The following is a 20,829-nucleotide window of genomic DNA, read 5'->3' as shown; positions in this document are numbered from 1 at the left end:
GGCAGACAGCACTCTCTCCATTCAAAAAGGAGGGGATGACACACAGGGTGTCATACAAAAGCTTAAGTTACAGAAAGACTAACAGCCTGGTTTACTGCAAACCACTTTATAAGTTTTTTATTTCTCTTTGCTGCTCTGAAATTCTAGGCCAGTGGGGAATGCACTATTACTAAAGAAAGAAATAGCAAAGGAAAAAGAAAATGCTTCATTGTTTTCCTAGAGAGTCATGTTATCTAGATTTTATATCTACTTTGCTTGGGGATATTACACTTCTGTTCAAAATCCACCACTGGAATTTATTTAAGGATGGCATAAAGATGCCCACCCTGCTCATTTGAGTTATCATCCTACTTTCTAGCCTCAGAAGTAACAGAGTATCAAGACAACCTCACCTCCTCCATCAGTTATGGACATACCCAACAATTCCATAACACAAAATAAATGCAAAACAAAGACTCACTCAGTTAGAGGCCACTATAACCTATGTGAAGAAGAATTAAAGCAGCATGGTCCTAAGCTCCAAATCTTTATGTGTCACCCTCAAAAAGAAAACTTACAAACACAGGTGCTGAAAACTGCAGGCTGGTTTGGGTTGGAAGTTTCATCTAGTTCCAACCCCTAAAATCAGAGGACAATATCGAGTACTCACAGATATGGAACTGGAGGTTATGAAGGTAAGGAGGTAACTAAGTCCTCACAGTAAATAATTCAACTCAGTAGTTCAGAATCAGTATACAAATGCTATGCAGATAGATGGAGGTTTTGGCAGAAGGGAACCCTGTTTTTCTATTCAGGGAAAACAAACACACCCTTAGCCTGTGATTATGTAAACAGGACCAAATCACTGACATACCAGGCTGAGTCCTCACCATTAAGTTTTAAAAATAAGAACACTGACCTTTTTTAAAAGAAGAAGGTACCAATCACATTTTCAGGAGTTCTGTGAATATTCTTAGGCAAAATTATCTTGCCTGTGTTACACAGATGGTCAGATTAGATTAACACAAATTGACAAACTGGAAGCCCAGAATAAACTATCAAATATTTCTATAGAAGAATATAAACAGCATATTTCATCTGTTTCATGATGAAAGGCGCTAACATTTCAAAACCCAACAGAATTACATCTTGCATTTAAAAAAAGAATCCCAAAATGAATTATGCATGATTATGGAAATGATGTATTAATATACATCAAACTACTTGGAAATTATATATATTTATATATAAAATTTCAACCACTGTACTCACACTCCATTATCTTAGGTGTATACACATCTACAAATGCATACACACTTACAGATGCAGAGAAAAAGAAGTCAGGACAGCAGATCTCTGCATTCTTCCACACGCTGGACCTGGCCACAATTGTGATTGTGAATGCATAACAGAGGATGCGGCCAGATTTTTCATTTTTTTTTTTTGTTATATAAAACTTATTTCATTGGTAAATGACAGATTTTTGAAGACAAAAGTTGTCGGAAGTTTCTTTATGAATGCCCATTTTAGTTTGTGTTCCTGATCAAAAACCCTCACACCACCTTCCTACACCCACTTAATAGCCCTGACTTTGTGGCTAGGCCACACACACACACTAGCTATGCTTGACTGGGAAGTGGGTTTGTACATTGTTCTTCCAAGTACTGAATATTATCAGGTTAATGCAGATTGTAAGAGAACTAGATGAAAATCTCCATAAGGATCTTCCCCGCTGCCCCGGGGGGCAGGACAACAGGGACACAGGAAATAAAATCTACGCAGTTACCAGCACTGCAGAACTGGAAAATACTTTCTAAGTACCTCAAAGCTGTCCACTAGAAAAATCATTTCCCTATTCGCACCTTCCCTAGAACAATACAGTGCAGCAATACTTCATCAGAACAATTAAACTGCAGCTATAAAAGACTGACAGGCCCTGGTGACAGAACTTTCCAAGTAGTTTGTGGACTTAATCCTGCAGAACAGATTGAACCCACCTTTTGCCACGTAAGCAATCAAGCTCCCTGCCCAGGCATTAATGGGACCACTCTCTCCCTCTTATGCCTGTTGCCTTACCTCTCTCTTTCACAGCATTCGCCAAGCATATAAATCCTTACAAAAACTGCAGACAAAAAAAGGAGATGCATCTCCCTCCATAATCTCTTAAAACCTCCTGCAAAGCTGCCACCTCCTCCCTCTTCTGTTCCCTTCTGCCTTTCTCCATACCCACATAACTAGAGATACACAGACTACAGATGTCTTTACCGAACCCCAATTACACACATATCTAACTTCTAAAAGCTAACCATAGATGCTCCACTCTCCACATTTTTCATAGGTTCTCACAGAATGAGCCCATAAACTTTGATTTTAATAATTGTTTGGTGAAGTAACCACAGAGCAGGCTCCACTGATTCAGACTATGTTCTGATACTGTCCAAGCTTTGGTTGTTAGAAATCATACTGTATGTGCAATCCAACAAACCTGATACCATCAGCCACACTGATGTATGATACTGCAGTAACCGCTCTGAAGTACTCCCATCAAGAAGCAAAGAATCCATGCAAAACCTTCCTGTGGATTGTCAAAGTGTCTCACAGGTCTCCACAGTCAGTCTGAACAAAACAAGATTCATTCCATACCTGCAGAAAAACTGGTTTTATATAGTTTTCAGGTCACAGTACCCTTATGAGTTTATCACAGGAGGACAGAATGTTCTACATGGACAGTAACACAGCAAATAGATGGGGAACCGGATCTGGCAGTACAGTACTACTGCTATTCTGCTGCTTAATCTTCAGCAAGTCACTTTTTATTATCTATTTTCCCCTTCCAGGTCTCATATTGGTTTCATCTAAGATACAAGCAGGGTGAGGATGATATTTACATAGTACCTAAAAAAAACAAACAAACAAAAAAAAAAAAAAAAAAAAACCCCACACAAAAAAAACACCGAAGCACTAGGTTTCCAATTTTTAAGTGAAATGGGAAAAGGCTTGCAGTTTCTTATTGCTGTTTTCCATTATCAACAGTGAAAATCCTAAGTCAATAACTTTTAATAATCCTACTTTCTCTGCTTTTCAGGAAACTTACGAAACTGAGAAGCCAGCTTGTCCCATTTCAGGTATTGTAATTAACTAGCACATCTTTGTAATTAACAAGACTCATGAATACTGAGGGAAACATGACTTTCCAATGCACATATGTTGACAAATCGCCACCTCCTCCTCCTCTGGATTACAGACACTAAGTCAGGACCTTGACTTACTGTGAGCTGCAGGCTCACCTAAGGAATGAGAGGACATATGTGTAATTAATTCCTTCTCAAGGATCAGCAAAGATTGTTGCTAGCATTGAAACAGGCTGATTCTAAAACCATTTTGAATTTTGAACAACTTTTCTCCAGTTGATTTAGAAGGTAATACAGCATAATATTTGAGCTTCCTTCAGAGAACTGCACTTTTCCCCCTCCCTGCAGTCCTGAATTTAGTAATAGCCATTCAGGAGGTGAGATTAGGACATGGCCCTGTCCAGGTGATTTCTTTCAACACAAATCATTAGGTCCCAAACTGTGCCTCAAATCAGAGTACTTAAACATTTAAGAGCCCTTCAGGCCTTGCTACATGGCAAACCTTGATGCAGATCAGGATCTCAGGATGAAGAGCAGTTAAACTAACTGCTCTTTATTAAACAAATAAAGTCCTGCCACTTGAGTGCTGCTTAAGATTGGCTTGAGTGCTTGCTATATTCCTCCAAGTATGGTGGGTAAGCCAGCATTGTCAGACCACATGCAGTCCTAAATAAGCTGGCTCAAAAACTTCCACTGAGACTGTTCTGTGGGCAGAAACTTATTAGAGCCATGGGATAACTCAGGAGGGAAACGACCTCAGAGGGCCTCTGGTTCCACCTCCAGCTCAAAGCAGGGTCACCCATGAGATCACTCCTGCTTTCTCAGGGCTTTATCCAGTTGAACTTTGAAAGCTTCCATGGAAGGAGACTGAACAGCCTCTCTGGGCAGTAAGTCCCATTGCCTGACTGACCCATGTTGAAAAACGCCTTACAGACATGAACATCTCTGACTTCAGTTCATCTGCTGTCTCTTGTCCTCCCACCACACACCACTGCAAAGAACCTGCCTTCGCTCTCTTGAAAACCTCCCCATAGGTGCTGGAAGGGCCCCTCAAGCCTCTTCTCTTCCAGCCTCAACAAACAGGCACGGTTCCTCTGCCACCCCTCACAAGCCAAAAGAGCTCACACCTGAAGACAACCTTGGTAGCTCTCCACTGATCTCACCCTTCCCTTCTCCTGGGGGGCAGTACAACTGGATGCCGTATTCTGGATGTGGCCTAACAAATGCCAAGTAGAAGGGGATAATCGCTTCAGTTGACCTACTGGCTGTGCTCCTGTAGGGCACTGCTGCCCCATGCACACTTGCTGCCCACCACGACCCCCAGAGCCTTCTCAGCAGGGCTGCCCCCACGCAGGCTGGCTGCAGGCTGTGCTGCTACAAGGAGCTTCTCCTGCCAGGAAACAAAGCTAGGAAGCCCCCACCCTTCAATAGCTGTTCAAATGGCAAATTTGCTCAGTAGTCAGCAGCAGATGAAATGGATAGAAATTGAAGCCAAGTCTTCTTAGTGTTAATACACCTTACTTAGTACTACTAAGTCGCATCTTAGGGCCATATTCAGATGGCCTAAATTCCACATAAATCCTTCTGCCTCCTATTTCTTATTAGCTGGCTTTCAGGCAGCTCCCCATTCAGCGTCTTACATAAATTCTCTGAATTGCTCTCCAAAACCACCTAGGTTTCTCCATTGACTGAGAAAAGGAGCTTGAGGCGAATTCAGGCCACCTGACCTTAGTCTTTAAGGTCTGGTAATGTTGCAGCATCAGCCTTTATTACTCCTTTGGTTTTATCACCATGGCAGCAAGTAGCAAGTTGTTTGTCAGGACAGATCTTAGTTTAGTTACTTTTCCACTGGAACGTATATTTGGAAGGAAAATGTAGATCTCCAAACAATTCAGGATTCAGTTCTTCCTGATACCTTCTGGAAATTTACTTCATAGCTGGACCTCCTTGAACAAGAATGCTTTCTCTGCAGTTCTCTCGTATTTTGTCCTGAGCATATGTGATGCTTTGTTTCAGATGTCTTAACAATTCACTGGTAAAAAATTTGGTCTTTAGTACGACTGTGGCTCAAATGATTCCTTGCTCTACAGAAAGAAGGAATAAAAGCCCTACATCAGCACTAAACGTGGGCCGGGGGCATCAATGGCTTAAATGTTCACCAGTTCAGGGAGAGCACACCATGCTTTAAGTCAAGCATGAAGAAACTTCCTCTAGTTCTTTAGAGACTATCAGTTTCCAAAAAAATACCATTATACCATTCTGATTTTCTTAGGCTTCAGGCTGAACCAGAGATTATTTCTCATAGGCATTATGGTTTTCTAACCATGCCGCAAACTGAAAAGTCACTCATATCAGCATACTCATCCCAACATGCTCTACTCGGTGGTCTTACAAAATCGGTATCCTCCAAGCAAGACATGGAGCAGGGAAGATAGGAACTATCCCCCAGCACTTCTGAAAAGAGGAACCAGATTCAACACACCAGTCTTGGCGCCTCTTTTCAGGCCACTAACAGTCCCAGAGCACTCCAGATGCACAGGTATGGACACCCTACCCTTGTCCACAGCTGTAAGCTCAATCCCTCTCAAAGTATCACAGTACACCAACAGATACACGACTGTGAAATATACATGATAACTGTGAAGGTAACAAACCTCAGCCTCACTGTTATGTTGACTGGAATGGGACACTTGGAAATAGCACAACTTTCAGACTCAAGTAACAGCTCATTGAGAATCAAACAGGCTATTTTAGAATAATTTCAGAAGGTTTGCTTCTCTCCAAGGAATTCCGTTTCCACTAGTAAGCAGCTTTCCTGACCAGCCAACAGGGACTGGATCTATACCACAGGCTGAGTGTGTTGTCAGAACTTTTGACCACATAGATCAGCAGATCCATCAGATTCACTCAAGTTTGTCAGTCAACCATCAAAATCTGAACATACAAAGCATGAAATTTGGACTTACCTCCTGTTTCTATGACTAACAATAACAAACATGCTGAACATCTCCAAAGAACAGTCACAACGTTTAGCTTCAGTCATTCCTGAAGCATAAATGCACAGGACAAGAAGGAATTACCAGAGTTAACAATGTCTTTCCTTAACTTTCAAAGCACACAGGATAGGCAAACACTATGAGATGTGCCTGCTCTCTGAGTGGTGCAGACAGTTATAAGTATAAAGTCTTATGAGTGCACCCAGACAGTCATCTTTCTCTTAGGACATAATTAAGACCTGATAACACATCTGCCATTTCTGACTTTTACTTTTTACCCCGAGAGGGAACAGGAAAACAAAGAAAAGGAAAAGAGTCATATGCCACGATGAATTTTTGCACAACGAGATGCTAAGTCCACTCTGGAGAAAGACTATTCCTACAACAGAACATAACAAGACTAAAATCCCATTAAGTCTTTTTTTGTTTCATTTTGTGTTTTTTCTTTACATGATACTTAGAACAATATAATAAAAAAACTCCATGTCAACTCAAATACTCCTTAAGACTTCTAGAATAAAGTATTTTGAGTAAAATGAGTGCCTTTACACTTAAAAGACTTTTAAAAAAAGAACACAAAATCATTTATCATTGGTTTTGTTCTTTTTCAAAGTCTGTATGGATAACACGCTCTTAAAGACAGTGAGCCTGCTTAAATACTAAAATTTCACATTTGGTGTTATCAAATTCATTTCACAAGCTAAAAAAAAAAAAAAAAGCCATGTTCTAGAATTTGGTACTTCTAAACAAAATGCAGTACTTTTCAGTTTTTAAGTTTATATATTAGTTGTTGTGCATAATGATTACATGTTTTGTGGGGGTTATTTCTCCAAAAAGTTAATAAAAATATCAGTGCTCATAAACTATCTTACGAGTGTTTTTATTTAAACCGCCGTTTTATTTTTTCTGAAGGCTAGTGTTTGTTTATCTGCCAAAGATTTTGTATGGGTCCCACAAACGGAGCGTCATGATGTTTACGGAACCATCTGAAACAACGCTTGCTGCGTTCCCATGCACTCCGGGTGAAGAATGTCTCTCCACTACCCTTCCCGAGCGCGCCCACGAAGGGCACGTACCTCGGCACTAGACCCAGCACCGAACCCCTGGGAATCGCAACGCAAACAGTGAAACACGGCGGGGAACCCCGGTCGCACCTCCCTCAGCTCCGCCGGTCTCACGTTACACGCACTCGCACATCACAAGCTGCGCGTCGCGACCACAGACCGCGCAAACCTACTTTCGGAACCAACCCCCAAGATTTGGGACACGTGAATTCAGCGGCGGGGACGCGGCGTGTCCCGTGTGCTCCCCCCAACCCCGGCGGGCCCCGGGTACCTGCCGGGCCGCCCGCCCTCTCCCCCAGCCCCGGCCGGCTCCGTGACTCACGCCGCGCTTTCTCCACCTCCTCGGACGCAAGAGCCGAAACACAAAGGAGCGCAGGAGAACAAAACGCCTGGTACCGCCGATTACTGCGCCCATTAGCCGGCACGCCGCTCCCGCGAACGCGGCAACCGCCTCGCTAAGGCAGGAGGCCGGACACCCACCCCATGCGTCCCGGCGGCGCGCAGCCAGGCCGCCCCTCACCGCTAGCTAAACCGAGGGCAGCTCCCTCCGCACCGGTCCTCACACCGCGGCCTCGGGAGGCCGCCCCCCCCCAAGCCCCCGGAGGCCCGGCGTGGTGCCGCCACAGAGGGGCCGGGCGCGATCCCGGTGCCCCAAAGCCCCGCACTCACCGGTCCCGGCCTGCACGCTGGGGGCCGAGTGTGCGCGGCCCCGGCCGCTCCGCGCCGCGCCACCCCAGTGTCTGCACCCAGCCGCGGCTGGGCAGCCCGCCGCCGCGCGCCCTCGTTCCGTATGCGGCACGGCGCCTCCTGATTGGCCAGAGTGGGGTGGCGCGCGGGGCCGGGCTCACGAGGAGCGGTGGGGGAGTGCCAGCGCTCACCGGGGTTACTACAGGTCACTCACGGCGGTGGGCGGGGCCAAGGCGCGGAGCCAACTGTCGGGGAGGGGCGTGGCGGGGATGGCTCCGCCCCCTGCGCCGCTCCGCGCATGCGCGCCCGCCGCGCTGAGGCGCGGGGTGGCCGCAGCCATCGGGGCTGCGGAGCGGGGTACGGCGAGCGCTGGGGTAGTCGCAGTCAGGGTTACCCCGCCTCCTCCCGCCCGAACCCCGGTGTCTTGTCTTTCGGCGCTACTAAAACGGCTGTTAATTACCTCTAGTCCGCCGTTAAGTTCATTACTGTGTGAGGAGCCCCCGCAGCGGTGGGTAACTGCGTGCATGTGTCGACAGTGTAAGATAGAATCATAGAATCACAGTATCTCAAGCTGGAAAGGAACCCGTAGGGATCATCGAGTCCAACACCGTGCTCCTCACAGGACTACCTAACTCTAAACTTTGTGACTGAGAACATCGTCCGGATGCTCTCTTGGCAGGCTTAGTGCCATGATGGCCAAGGAGCACAGACTCCCGTTTCAGTGATGCACCAGCCTCTCTGTGAAGAACGTTTTCCTAATGTCCAGTCTGAACTTCCCCTGATACAGCTTAAATCCATCTCCTTGCGTCCTATCACTGGTGCTAAGAGAGAGAACAGTACCTTCCCCTCTGCTGCCCGCCTTGAGGAAGTTGTAGACTGTAATGAGAGCAACCCTCAGCCTTCTCCAAGCTGAACAAGCCAGTTGACCTCAGCCACTCCTCCTAAGTCTTGCCCTCGAGACCTTTCAGCATGTTGGTCGCTGTTCTCTAGACACGCTCTAATAGTTTTATGTCCTTCTTGTATTGAGGCACCCAAAACTGCACACAGTGCAGCATGGAGTGGGACAATCACCTCCCTTGACCAGCTAGCGATGCTGTGCTTGATGCACCCCAGGACATGGTTGGCTGTTTTGGCTGCCAGGGCACACTGTTGATTCATATTCAACTTGCCATCAATCCAAACCCCCAAATCTCTTTCCACAGGGCAAACGGACCCAATCCTGAATGTTGATTTTGCCCTGGATGCAGGAATATGCAGGGTTACCCGATCCCAGCTGGAGCCCTGATGCATCCTAATAGGTACTTTTTTGACAAGTCTCCTGGTCAAAGTGATTTCGGTTGAGCACAGAACTTGCTGAGCTTCCCTTAGGAGCCAGCCGACTTGCCTGGGGGCCCCGGGGAGCCTGGAGGACTCTGACTGCTGTGAGGGAAGGCACCAGAGCCGGCCCTTGCCCCTACGTGCTGGGGAGAGCTGGCCTGTCCTCTCAGCCCAGCTGCTGGGGTTGGTGCGTTAAAACCCAGAGCTGCTGCAAGAACTTCAGGGTTTGAGATTGACGTTAAAATTATACACAGTTTGAGGTTTTAAATGAAGGTGTCATTAGCGGCAGTTGCTGCCAAGGTCTGTGACGTGGCTGTCTGCCCAGAGAGCTGCACATACTCAGCGCTGACAGTCATTTCACATCGACTGTCATCAAAGCTGGCGTCACTTGGAGCACATTTTGGTCAGTACTGCTCGAGGATAGATCCCTATTTAACAATTACCAAGGACTCCTTTTATCAATATTGACTCAACCAGATCCTGCAAATATCACTTCAGAATTAAAGGGTTTAATTCAAGTGGTGTAATACAATACTGAAAGACAAAATAAATAAGCACCTGCCAAAGAAAAGCAAAATAAAAACAACAAATAGGAAGAACATTTCAAAGCCTGGAAGATTTAATTACAGCGGGTTGTGTGGTTGCGACCACAGTGGTGGCAGCCACCATTGCCACAAGGGTGAGGTTTGTTTTCCTCTGTTCATGCACATCAAATGCTCCTGTCACACAGTCCTGGGGGCTGAACAGCGCAGCAAGTCAAGCAGCACAGCACAAGGAAAGGGAGAGTCGGATTGCAACACTAAGGGCAGTAGTCTGAACACAACCTTGCCTACAGATCATCGGACTGTGAGCTACCTTGTACTGTTTATAAACTGTGGAGCGGACCACCACACTTGGCATACATCCCACGGATAGTTCTGCCTCCTTTCACCTAACAAATACCATATTTGAGGGGAAGATGCACTTTTTTCGTCTATGGTCATCTGCAGAGTCCTCAAGTGGTCCGGAATATACTCACTTTTGCTAAAAGCAAATGAACAGGGTACATACTTCTAATCCAAAGACCAACTAAGTCAGTCACATCAGTTACTGCAAAAAATGCTTCCAAATGTGGAGGACTGGAACAGAAGACATGGCCACTGGCAGTTCTGAAAAGCAGGAAAACATTACCCACAGGAGTTGTTTGAGCTATAAAGGTCAAGAGCTACCCAAGCAAAAAATGGTGCTGCCTGAAATACAGGTAGGAGTATGGAGATGTTATATTGAAAAAAGTTTCACACTCACTGGAAAAAGTTAACAAGGATGAGCAGACTTGTAAGGAGAAGCAGCTTATTTTTAAAAGATGGAAAATATAGGCATTTCTGCCACAGGAGGGAATTCAGGCGGCTTTCTGCCAAAGGGCTTACTTACATTGGTAGAGGCAAAGTAAACTTAATAGATACACTATGAATATTAGCACAAGGAAAGGAGTCCTAGATTTGTGAGGAGCTCCAAAAAAATCTGTCACATTTCATTCAAGGCAGGCAAGGTTCAGGATAAAACTACAAAAGCGATTTTATGTAAAAGAAGATGGGAGATAAAGCACAGGACAGCGCAGGGCTCATCTGCTCAGCAGCAGATATCATGTTGAACTCCCTATTCTTGTTTGATCCTGGGTTAATCACCAGCAACTGAGCAGTAAAACACTTTGGCAAAAGCCTCACTTTGAGAAATGCCTGGAATCCACAACTTGAAATTAAATGTGACCCTTATTAAACTGCTAGATCTGAATTCTGTCTAGTTTTATGAGCAGGAGATTCCAAGGAAACTTTAACTCCGAATATGGATTTGTTGTAAACTTTGTATTTCAGCCTTACCTTTATTACAGGGTGCATCAATGTGTGTGTTTTATGTTTGCCTGAACTTTTAAGTTATTTGTGGTCCAAAAGCTAGCTGTGTAACTAGCTGTATTGATTCCAAATAGACACGGCTATTGGTTGTACCCCGAATAGTCTTCAGGGTGAATGAGGAGTTCATGATGACATACCACCCCAGTAAGATGGTTTTTTGAAAAATTGTAAGGCCTTTGGTGTTGATGTCCCTCAGTTGTTACAGACTTTGTCTGGCGTGGGGTAACAGCCACGTCATCCAAATTAGTACTCCTTGCCTGTAACCGAGGAGCGCACAAGCTTGTTACAGACACCAAAGTAGCTGAAGTACTTCCATGGCCCTGCAAATACCAAGCGCCCAAGCTCACCAAGATCTTCCTGTGTGCAGGTCAGACATTCATCACAGAGCATTTGTTATGTCCCAAAAAGCTGTCCAGTGCATTCCATATCTGAAGATAACTTAGATAGGAGTAAGCTGTTCAAAGGATAAAGATACTTAGAATCATAGAATAGAGTCATAGAATAGTTAGGGTTGGAAAGAACCTTAAGGTCATCTAGTTCCACCCCCCTGCCATGGGCAGGGACACCTCACACTAAACCATGTCACTCAAGACTCCATCCAACCTGTGCCCAGAGTAGAGGGGCACAGCTACAGGTTGAGCGGAGAAGAGATTCAGAGCAGCCCTGTGGAAGAAGGACTTGGGGGTGTTGGTTGATGAGAAACTTCACATAAGCCACTGTGTCGGCCACTAACAGTCATTTGCCAATGTGAGCAGCTCCAGAGAGGAGCCTTCAACCCCAGTGCGAGGAGAAACACCGCGTCCGGCAGCCTCAGTTCTGAGCGGCGAGACCCACTAAGGGAGGTTCAAGCCCTCAACAGGCCTTGCCCGGGAGCCGCAGCTCTGCTGGCACGAGCAGGGACTCACAGGGGGCGGCGCCAGGAGGGACAGATTCCTACATGTATTCATTGTTTTCTCGAGTTTCTTTATACATTTCTGATGTTTACATATGGCACAGACAAAGCTTCTCATGGTATCAGAGATTTTAACACACCTTTTTGCTCACATATTTGATTTGGAAAATACTGGTGTAATGTGTCATTTACACTTTAACACTTTTCTTGTATGAGTCTATGCTGAGCATCCTGTAGGGAACCAAAGAATTTGGGGATTTATAATAGGCACAATAGTCATCTATAAAATTATTGATAACCTATGTTTATAATTGGAAATTCAAACTGCACAAGACACATAGACATATACACTAGCGGCTGTGGGAGACAGTGACCTTTCCTATACAAGCTAAGCACAATGATAGGAAATGACAAGTTAAAATAGTAGCTGATTTATATTTTAAATAAAAAGGCACAATAGCACAATTAAAGGCAGGAAAGAAGTTGTTGTATCACCCTAGAGCATTCAGGCAGGGAAGGAGTATCTGTGAAAACATTCACGGCTCCTACTAAGCACAGTCATGTATTCACACATGCTGGGGTTTTGGTTGGCTGGTTTTTTTTATTTCCAGAAGGAAAAGCTCATTACCTATTCTCACTTTCCCTTTTAAGAAAGTCCCAGGCATCCACTCAAGGGTAAAAAAACACTGCCATATGTTTTGATCAACAACAAAGAATGAATAGCAAGTAGTAAATAGCGGGGAAGATTGCAAGCGACCCTATGAAAATACTGAGTTGGAAGTACAGTCAACTGGCTCATCAGGAAAGAGAACAGTAAGTCAATGTTATACTTGGCCAATTCTAACTAATATCAAGGGAGGATTAATAAACACAAAACCACGAGCCTCATTGAAAGACAAGAGTCTATGAATGGGTAAATATGCATGGAAAGTTGGCATTAATCTTTGATGAGCAGGCTGCTGCCTACCAATACCTGGGGAGAAGCCGGGGGGAGGAAAAAACCAAGTGTCACAAATACAACAGATGTGAAAGCTTTTAGCTAAAAATCCCTGGAGAGACACAAACAAAATTAAGTACTTCAGGAAGGTACATATGGTTAAACTAAAACCAGATTGACTTCTTATGTGAAATAACAGAGACAATTAAAGAAAGGCTTGGGAAGGAGAAAGCTTGTGGTCTGGATAGAATATATTTCATAGTACGTCTTCAAACTCATGAAAAATAAATTATCAAACTTTCTTCATGACTCATTGAATAACTGAACACTACAAATTAATGCAGCATTATTCTAAATTAAAGGAATTTTAGCTAAAAAGAAGATAACATTTTAAAACTGCTTAGAACTTATTGTGCTTTAGCTACAAACAACCAGCTCAGCAGAGAGACTCATATCCCCATACATTTTTAATTAAACAAACCGGCATTGTAATGTTCTGTTTCTAAAGATATCCTGGTAGTATGGCATTTTGAATGCCCTCTTAAAAAATAGAGAGGGCTGAGCTATACACCAAAGGGGCAGGGAGAGCCAGCTGGGATGCGGGCTCTGGCAGCAGAAACAGCTTGTGTCCCTGAAGTGATCATTCTCAGAACTGTTAATTTTGGGGTGTTGTTTTGAAAGATAGAAAACCATTTCTAGAGCATGAGGTTTCAATGCTAAATGGTGTCCGTGTACATATCAGTACATTTGATTCATTTTTGTCTGTGAAGCTTTTTCTTTCCAAATAAAGGAACAAATGAATAAGAATAAATTGGAAAGCAACAAACTGGCAATCATGCCCCAAATGATTAATTATTTAGTAGGACATTTGGTAATATGGGCATGCCCAGAGCCACATTTCACAGAGATTGATGACATTAATAATAAGGTAATCAAGGATATAGTGTAAAATTTATCACCACTTGACACAGTTCAGCTTTGTTAATGCTTGAGGAGTACTTTAAATTCCTTGTCTGTATTTTATCATACCACAGATATGTTGCCAACCTTCTGCAATAAGTCAGAGTGCCATTCAGGTATTAATAGTATGATAACATCACAAAACTGAAATTTCCAACTAGGGGAAAGCATGTGAATGGATTAGGATCAGTAAAACAAGCTGCAGGGCACACTCTGCAACACCGCTGCACGCTGGAACAGCCATACAGTTTGTGTCACCCACAGAAAATCAGAGGAAGGGCTAAAAATAGAATTTGTTTCTGCTCTTGAACTTTCTTGCTCAAAAGCTGCCTGTCATTTTCTAGGCCAATGAAATGGTACAGTGAAGCTGACAGCATCAGAGGTAGCCAAGAGGAATCAAAAGCATCAATGAACAGTGACGAGTCTGTGGAAAAAAGGTGATCCCTATGCTCTCCAAAGATATTGATGTCCCACGCAACCACTGCCTTACGGTACAGTCGAATCACAGAATGGTTGGGTCTGGAAGGGACCTCTGGATATCATCTAGTCCACCCCACCACCAAAGCAGGTTCACCTAAAGCAGGTTGCATGGTCATGTCCAGGCAGATTTTGAATATCTCCAGAGGAGAAGACTCCACCACCTCTCTGGGGATCGTGTTCCAATGTCACCCTCAAACTAAACTTCTTTCTCGTATTCAGATAGAACTTCTGGTATTTCAGTTTGTGCCCATTGCCCCTTAACCTGTCGCTGGGAAACACTGAAAAGAGTCTGGCCCCATCCTCTTGACACCCACCCTTAAGATATTTGTATACATTGATAAGATCCCCTCTCAGTTGTCTCTTCTCCAGGCTAAACAGGCCCAGCTCTCCCAGCCTTTCCTCATAAGAGTGGTACTCCAGTCCCCTAAACATCTCTGTAGCCCTCCGCTGGACTCTCTCCAGTAGCGCCTTGTCTTTCTTGAACTGGGCAGCCCAGTACTCCAGATGTGGCCTCACGAGGGCAGAGTAGAGATGGAGGATCACCTCCCTCTGCCTGCTGACCACAGTCCTCCTGATGCACCCCAGGATACCACTGGCCTTCTTGGCCACGAGGCCACACTGCTGGCTCATGGACAACTTGTTGTCCACCAGGACTCCCAGGTTCCTCTCCACGGTGGTGCTTTCCAGCAGGTCAACCCCCAATCTTGAGCTTGGAGGAAGTGATGCTTGAATATTAACTAGCTCCTTGGACCCAGCTACATTCTAGAGCCCTAACCCATGGGATTCCTCCTAATTGTCCTTGAAGAGGCCAGGGTTCGCTCTCCTGAAGTCCAGGGTTTTAATCCTACTTATTGCCCTGTTTCCTCCATGAAGGATGTGAAACTCCACCATTGCATGGTCACTAAAACCAAGGCTGCCCCCAACCTTCACATCCCTAACCAGTCCTTCTCTGTTAATCCGAGATCCAGCAGCACACCTCTCCTTGTTTGCTTTTCCGCCACCTGTGTCAAGAAGTTGTCATCAGTGTTTCGCGGGAAGCTCCTGGACTGTGCGTGCTTACTGTGCGTGCTTAGCTCTATGTCTTTCCAGCAGATATCAATGTGGTTGAAGTCCCTCATGAGAACCGGGGCCTGTAATCATGAGGCTTCTACAGCTGTCTGTAGAAGGCCATAACCGACCTCCTCTTCCTGATCAAGTGCCCTGTAGTGAACACTGACAACAGCATTGCCCATGTTAGCCTGTCTCTTAATTCTTGCCCATAAGCTCTCGACTCATTCTTCATCCACCCCTAGGCAGAGCTCAGTACATTCCAGTTGTTCTCTCGCATAAAGAGCAACTCCACCACCTTGCCTTGCTGACCTGTCTTTCCTAAAGAGTACATAGCCATCCGTGACAGCATTCCAGTTATGTGAGCTATCCCACCATGTCTCTGTAACTACAATCATCAAATAGACCATAAAAGCATTCAAGCCTGGATCCAAGTGCATGTCTGAGGCTTGTGGGTGTCCAGACCAGCCTCCCTGGCACCTTGCTGTGTGTCCAGGCATTACTCCATGGGCACTGATGCCTTGGAGTGCTGCAGCCCAGTTACCGACACCCCTTCCAGCCTTGGCTGTCCTAGACACAGCACAGATTTCAGGTTGCTTCTTCATTAAAGCAGCACTGGTTGCAAAGCACTTTTGCTTTTTAGACCACCATAGTAAGACTCATAAGGTTTGTCTGGATAACTCTGTGTCTGCCTGGTATTTGAGAAGGAAAAAAGCCACTTGTCAGGACAGAGTTGTTTTTCTCCCAATCCTGTATAAACAAACATCATAAAGAAGTATTGTTACAGATAGAGCTGGTAGTTATAAACCCTATAATGCAACAGTGAGTGGCTAAAACAATCCTTTCCTGCTCTCCCGCTGTAGCAGGTGAAGGCTGTAAAGGCTTCTGATAGTTTGCTTTTATTTAATGGATTTTGTTTAGACAACTACTGTGCAATGTTTTCATAAACCAAACCCATTTTACTGTCTAAGGCTTCAACCAGGAAACAGACATGGCCAAGGGTTTCCAAAACAAGCTTAAATTCAGGCTCTTGTGCAAGTCAGGTGTTTGGGGTTATTTGAGAAAACTGAGGTAAACTACCAAGTATTTGGCAGTTTGGGAAACACCATGACTTCATTAGGTGTCTGAATGCACCAAAGACGCATTCTGGAAAAACATCCCCCATTTATCCTGTCTCCTGTGCAAACTGCATTCATGGAAGAACTGCTACCTTGTATTTGCAGGGTGCTTTGTTGACTTGAGAGGGCCTAAGTCTGTTCAACAATTTCATTAAATAAATCACTACTACCCCATCATATTTGTATAACATTACCTCCAACATTTCAATCTGAGCATCCTAACCAGCCAGAAAAGTTCCAAGCTGGGAAGCAGAAAGAGGATGAATGAATGCATTTTCTTTATCTGGGATGTTAGGTGGAGGTAAATAACAAAGATGCTTCAGAGCAGACCAAATTTCACACACAAAGTTGTGACTAGGTGTAACAGCACTGAATTAATTCATACTGAACTTGGCTATACTGGACATTAATACAAAATTATAAAGGTAGAAGTGAAAGGATTTAGAGTCCTGCCTGAACTATGAAGAAAGCTGTGAAATCGTTTGAGCAATGGATGCATACACTGCAGGTTCATCAGAAGATGAACCTCTAACTATAGACAAGTTATTCCTAGTAAAACAAAGGTGAATTCTGCATAGGAACAGGTAGTTGGGATGTGTAAGAGCCAAAAGTGTGGTATACATTTTGAAAAAGAAAGCTATTGCAGTAGGACCCAGGTCTGGTGTGTAAAATTAAGCGTTTGTGACACACAGACACCAAGGTGCTGTTGATCTATACACTCAGAGACCGACTATTCAAACTGCATTAAATTGATTTTGAATCTGGGGTTGTTTGAATCTTAACACCTGCATCTGATTTCATTTTGGCATAACAAAATGATCATTTTAATACCCATGAAATTTAGTCCGTAAAACATAAGTTCATTGAACAGACCTGGATTTCCTTTGTAGTGCAGTACAGCAATGCGTCAATAATGTGAAACTTCAAAAGAATGGCTTTCAATGTGCTTTGTAAAGGAGGGAACTACTCCTTTCTCCCTGCCAGAGGTTTGGAAAGGAAGCCATCCTACTGATTTCACTAAGCTCAACTAGGGAATCCTTCAAAAAGTTAGGGACGTAGCAGAGATGTCCAGTTTTGCAGGCTGTACTGATCCCTGCCAGGCTGTCTGCTGCTTGACACCTGCAAGGCAATGGTTTGTTGTATTTAGTGCAGTTTGTCCATCACCCTTCTGCAGAGCACTTTGGAGACACTGTAGTGATGCAGCAGAGGAGTAGTAGACCTGAGACATGCTGGTAGCGGATGGGAGGGGGAAAAAGTTACCTGTTTCCTTAAAGCCTCATTTATGACAATTGTATATGTGTAAAACCAGGGGTTATTCAGGGGCTTATATATCCATGGGTTCTCTGCAGTGCTGAGCAGAATGTCAGATCTGCTCAATTACACATTTACATTTTGCTTGCTGATTGCATCAGACAATCCATACAACCTACTGCTTAAGGGAACCTTCGCTCTTCAAGTTGATCCTCAGTAATGCTAAGAGGAGCTTTGTTTAATTCTGACTGATGGAGATCTTTGCTTCATGACAGTTACTTAGCGATTGAAAATCTGGTATCTGAAAACAGCATGAAAATAGGTTTTTTTCTAGCAGCTAGGTTTTATATGCTTAATAAATTAATTATATGCCATAGAAAGTATTTGCAAAATTCAGTAATTTAATAATAGTAATAGCAAACATCAATACTTTTTAAGACTATCCCACTGCAGTACTAGAGAAAGAGATCATTGGTTATAAAACCAAAGAAAAATAAATTCTACATCAAATATTAATACACTTACATACACTAACATTCCATTCTATACTATGAAAGTATATAGAAAGCATATAGAACTGGGCACTCACAGTAACAAGTAAAATCATAAAATATACAGGGAATAAAAAGAAAATATGCAGATAAAGCCAGGAGGATTTAAGATAAAGGTCTCATTCAAGAATTCATAGCTAAAGGTGCAGTAATGGAAGTATGATTTTACAATCCTCCTACGTCTTGGCATTATTATGAAGTAAATCTACAAAGGCATAAATAACTGAAGACTCTGTGATCACTTTGATGATTAAAGCAGTACAACACTGAGCTCAGATGAAGGGTGGTCTGGGTTTAGGGAAAATAGGGCAGTGATATTTGGGAGCACATAGAGCATTCATCCTCATCTGACACAGGAAAGGTCTAAGGATTAGAAGGATTAAGGTTAAGGGAGACAGTTCATGTGTCAGGAAAACTACAACCATACTTGCTTAACAACACACAAAGAGGACATCTGCATGCCATGATCTGCATCACTGCAAAATGTTTGCTTCATTGGCTAATGGATCATACATGTGTTCTTCAAACACTGCATTCTGTACCTCTTCACTCCTCTGATATTTCAAAGACATGATTATTTCTAAGAAATTACAGTAGAATATGTGCAAATGTGCATAACAGAAATGACAAATACTTTGTATGTGCAGTAAATATGTTTTAAGGGATTGTTCCCCTAAATCTTTCCCTTGGGAGACCAAAACTCTATTACGTTTGTAGAACACAATAATTCAAAGAAGCCTTAAGTCCTGAAAGCCTGGTCCATCTTAAACACAAGCAGTATTTCCTCCTGAATATTGTATGCTGGACCTTTCTAGAGACAACCCACACCAAGAAGTTCTAACCCCATTATATTAACCAAATATACATAACCTTTGGCAAGAAGGCAATGAACATGAATTTATCCTCTCAAACTGCAGATCACTCACAAAATACCTTTGGGGCTGGTCTTTGCTAGCCAGTTAAGTTACTGGGCCAATATGCTCAGTACTCAGTGCAGACGACCATTGTGTTCTGTGCAGCCAGCTGCCAGCCAACAGCACCACAGTACAGGCATTCACAGAGACCCCCTCTAAAGAACAAAACACATGTTTTTAATACATTAAGCTTTCATACTTACCCAGCTTGGGAAAGACTGAACATACTTTAGCTAGTGACCACCCAGTTACTCACTGTAAAATTTTTAAATTGTATCTGCACTTTGCTTAGTGTTATTTGGGTTGTTTTTAAAGGCGTTTTGCCTCATTTGTTTCTCTAGTTGAGACAAAAGCCTGGCATTTTAAATCATAGTCATTAGCACAGCTCACCAAGGTCATGTTCTCATATAACCTGTTTTGCTCCTGGGAGACAGTTCTGAGAGCTCAATTGCATGTGCTGAGTCAGCTCCATTTTCTTCCAGAATAGGATGTTAACACAGGCAACAGCATTATTTTTGCTTGTAGCAAATTATTGCTGTTTGCCATGAGAGGGTTTGTCAATAATTGCTTCTTATGTAAACATGTAGAAATTCAGGATGTTTTCTGGAGGCCTAAATTAAAGTCTTGTTAATGTCTTGAAAATATACGTGAATGCAAAATCTTGGCCCTAATAAATATTGAATCATTATACATTTCAATTTCTGTTTCATCTCTTATGTTAAAGTAATAAGAGCAATAGTTTTGTAGTATGCTGATGTGTTAGAAATGTATGCAAGCTATAGTGCTGGTTTAGTGTACAGTATTAGAACAAACTAGAGCACTATTTTTTCAAGATTTGAGGTCTGTAATAGATAACTGGACTACTCTGGTGATACTGTAATTACAGTGATGTAAATGTACTAATGAATAGTGAATGTAGTTACTGAAAGTACATAGTGGAATATCTAATCAATGTGTGAAATCTGGATGCCTTTAGGATATGATCAGCTAGAAGAACTGCCATTAGGTGTCATTTGCTTTGCTTCTACAGAGGCAAAGAAAGCATAATACAAACTGTTGAGAAGTAACAGTTTGTATTAGTTCTGTTGAGAACTAATGTTTATTAAGAAACTAAATTTTAAAAGCTTTAAACTCTCCTTATTACCTCATTATTTTTGTTGTGCAAGGAATACCAGATTTTATAGCAATATGAAGTTTCCTCTGACTATCTCAAAGAACAAAACTCCTGGAAAAACAATGCTAAACTGATTCATCTTTGTTTCTATCTTTAGCAGTTTCCAACACCAATTCATTAAACCCTTCATACTTCTTTATTACTCCATCCACCTCCTCCTCAGTACACAGCACGGAAGGTAATGATCAACATCATAGGCATTATGTCATGAAAAGAGCAGTTATTTTTTAAGTGAGAAAAAAATCCAGCTTGCAGTTTGATTTTAGAAATTCCTTAGTGCTATTGTGCAACTATACAAAGAATCATGCCCTGTGGAACAGATTACACTCCATCACCCTTGTTTAATAGTTTGATATTATATTTAATAATATCTTTTGCCTGGAGGAATACTAAATAGCCAGTCTCTTAATTCTAAGGCATTAAATGATCTCCCAATCTGCTG

The 20,829-nt window shown here is 43.2% G+C and overlaps 1 protein-coding gene across 3 annotated transcripts in view; it reads right to left on the bottom strand.

The window, feature by feature from the left end:
- ACSL3 (acyl-CoA synthetase long chain family member 3) overlaps positions 1-8,033 on the bottom strand; it is a 56,854-nt gene extending 48,821 nt beyond the window's left edge. The window contains exon 1 of one of the 3 annotated variants that reach the window (XR_003992652.1): positions 7,840-8,033. The gene's annotated coding sequence lies outside the window, so the exon portion shown is untranslated. The remainder of the gene's footprint in view (positions 1-7,839) is intronic. The other 2 variants (XM_030494858.1, XM_030494857.1) reach the window with 2 other exon arrangements.
- Positions 8,034-20,829: the final 12,796 nt, after the last annotated feature.

The sequence above is a fragment of the Strigops habroptila genome, chromosome 8, assembly GCF_004027225.2.
Source record: "Strigops habroptila isolate Jane chromosome 8, bStrHab1.2.pri, whole genome shotgun sequence".
NCBI lineage: Eukaryota > Metazoa > Chordata > Aves > Psittaciformes > Psittacidae > Strigops > Strigops habroptila.
The sequence above is the reverse complement of the archived record's forward strand: the minus strand, read 5'-3'. Positions and strand labels throughout refer to the sequence as shown.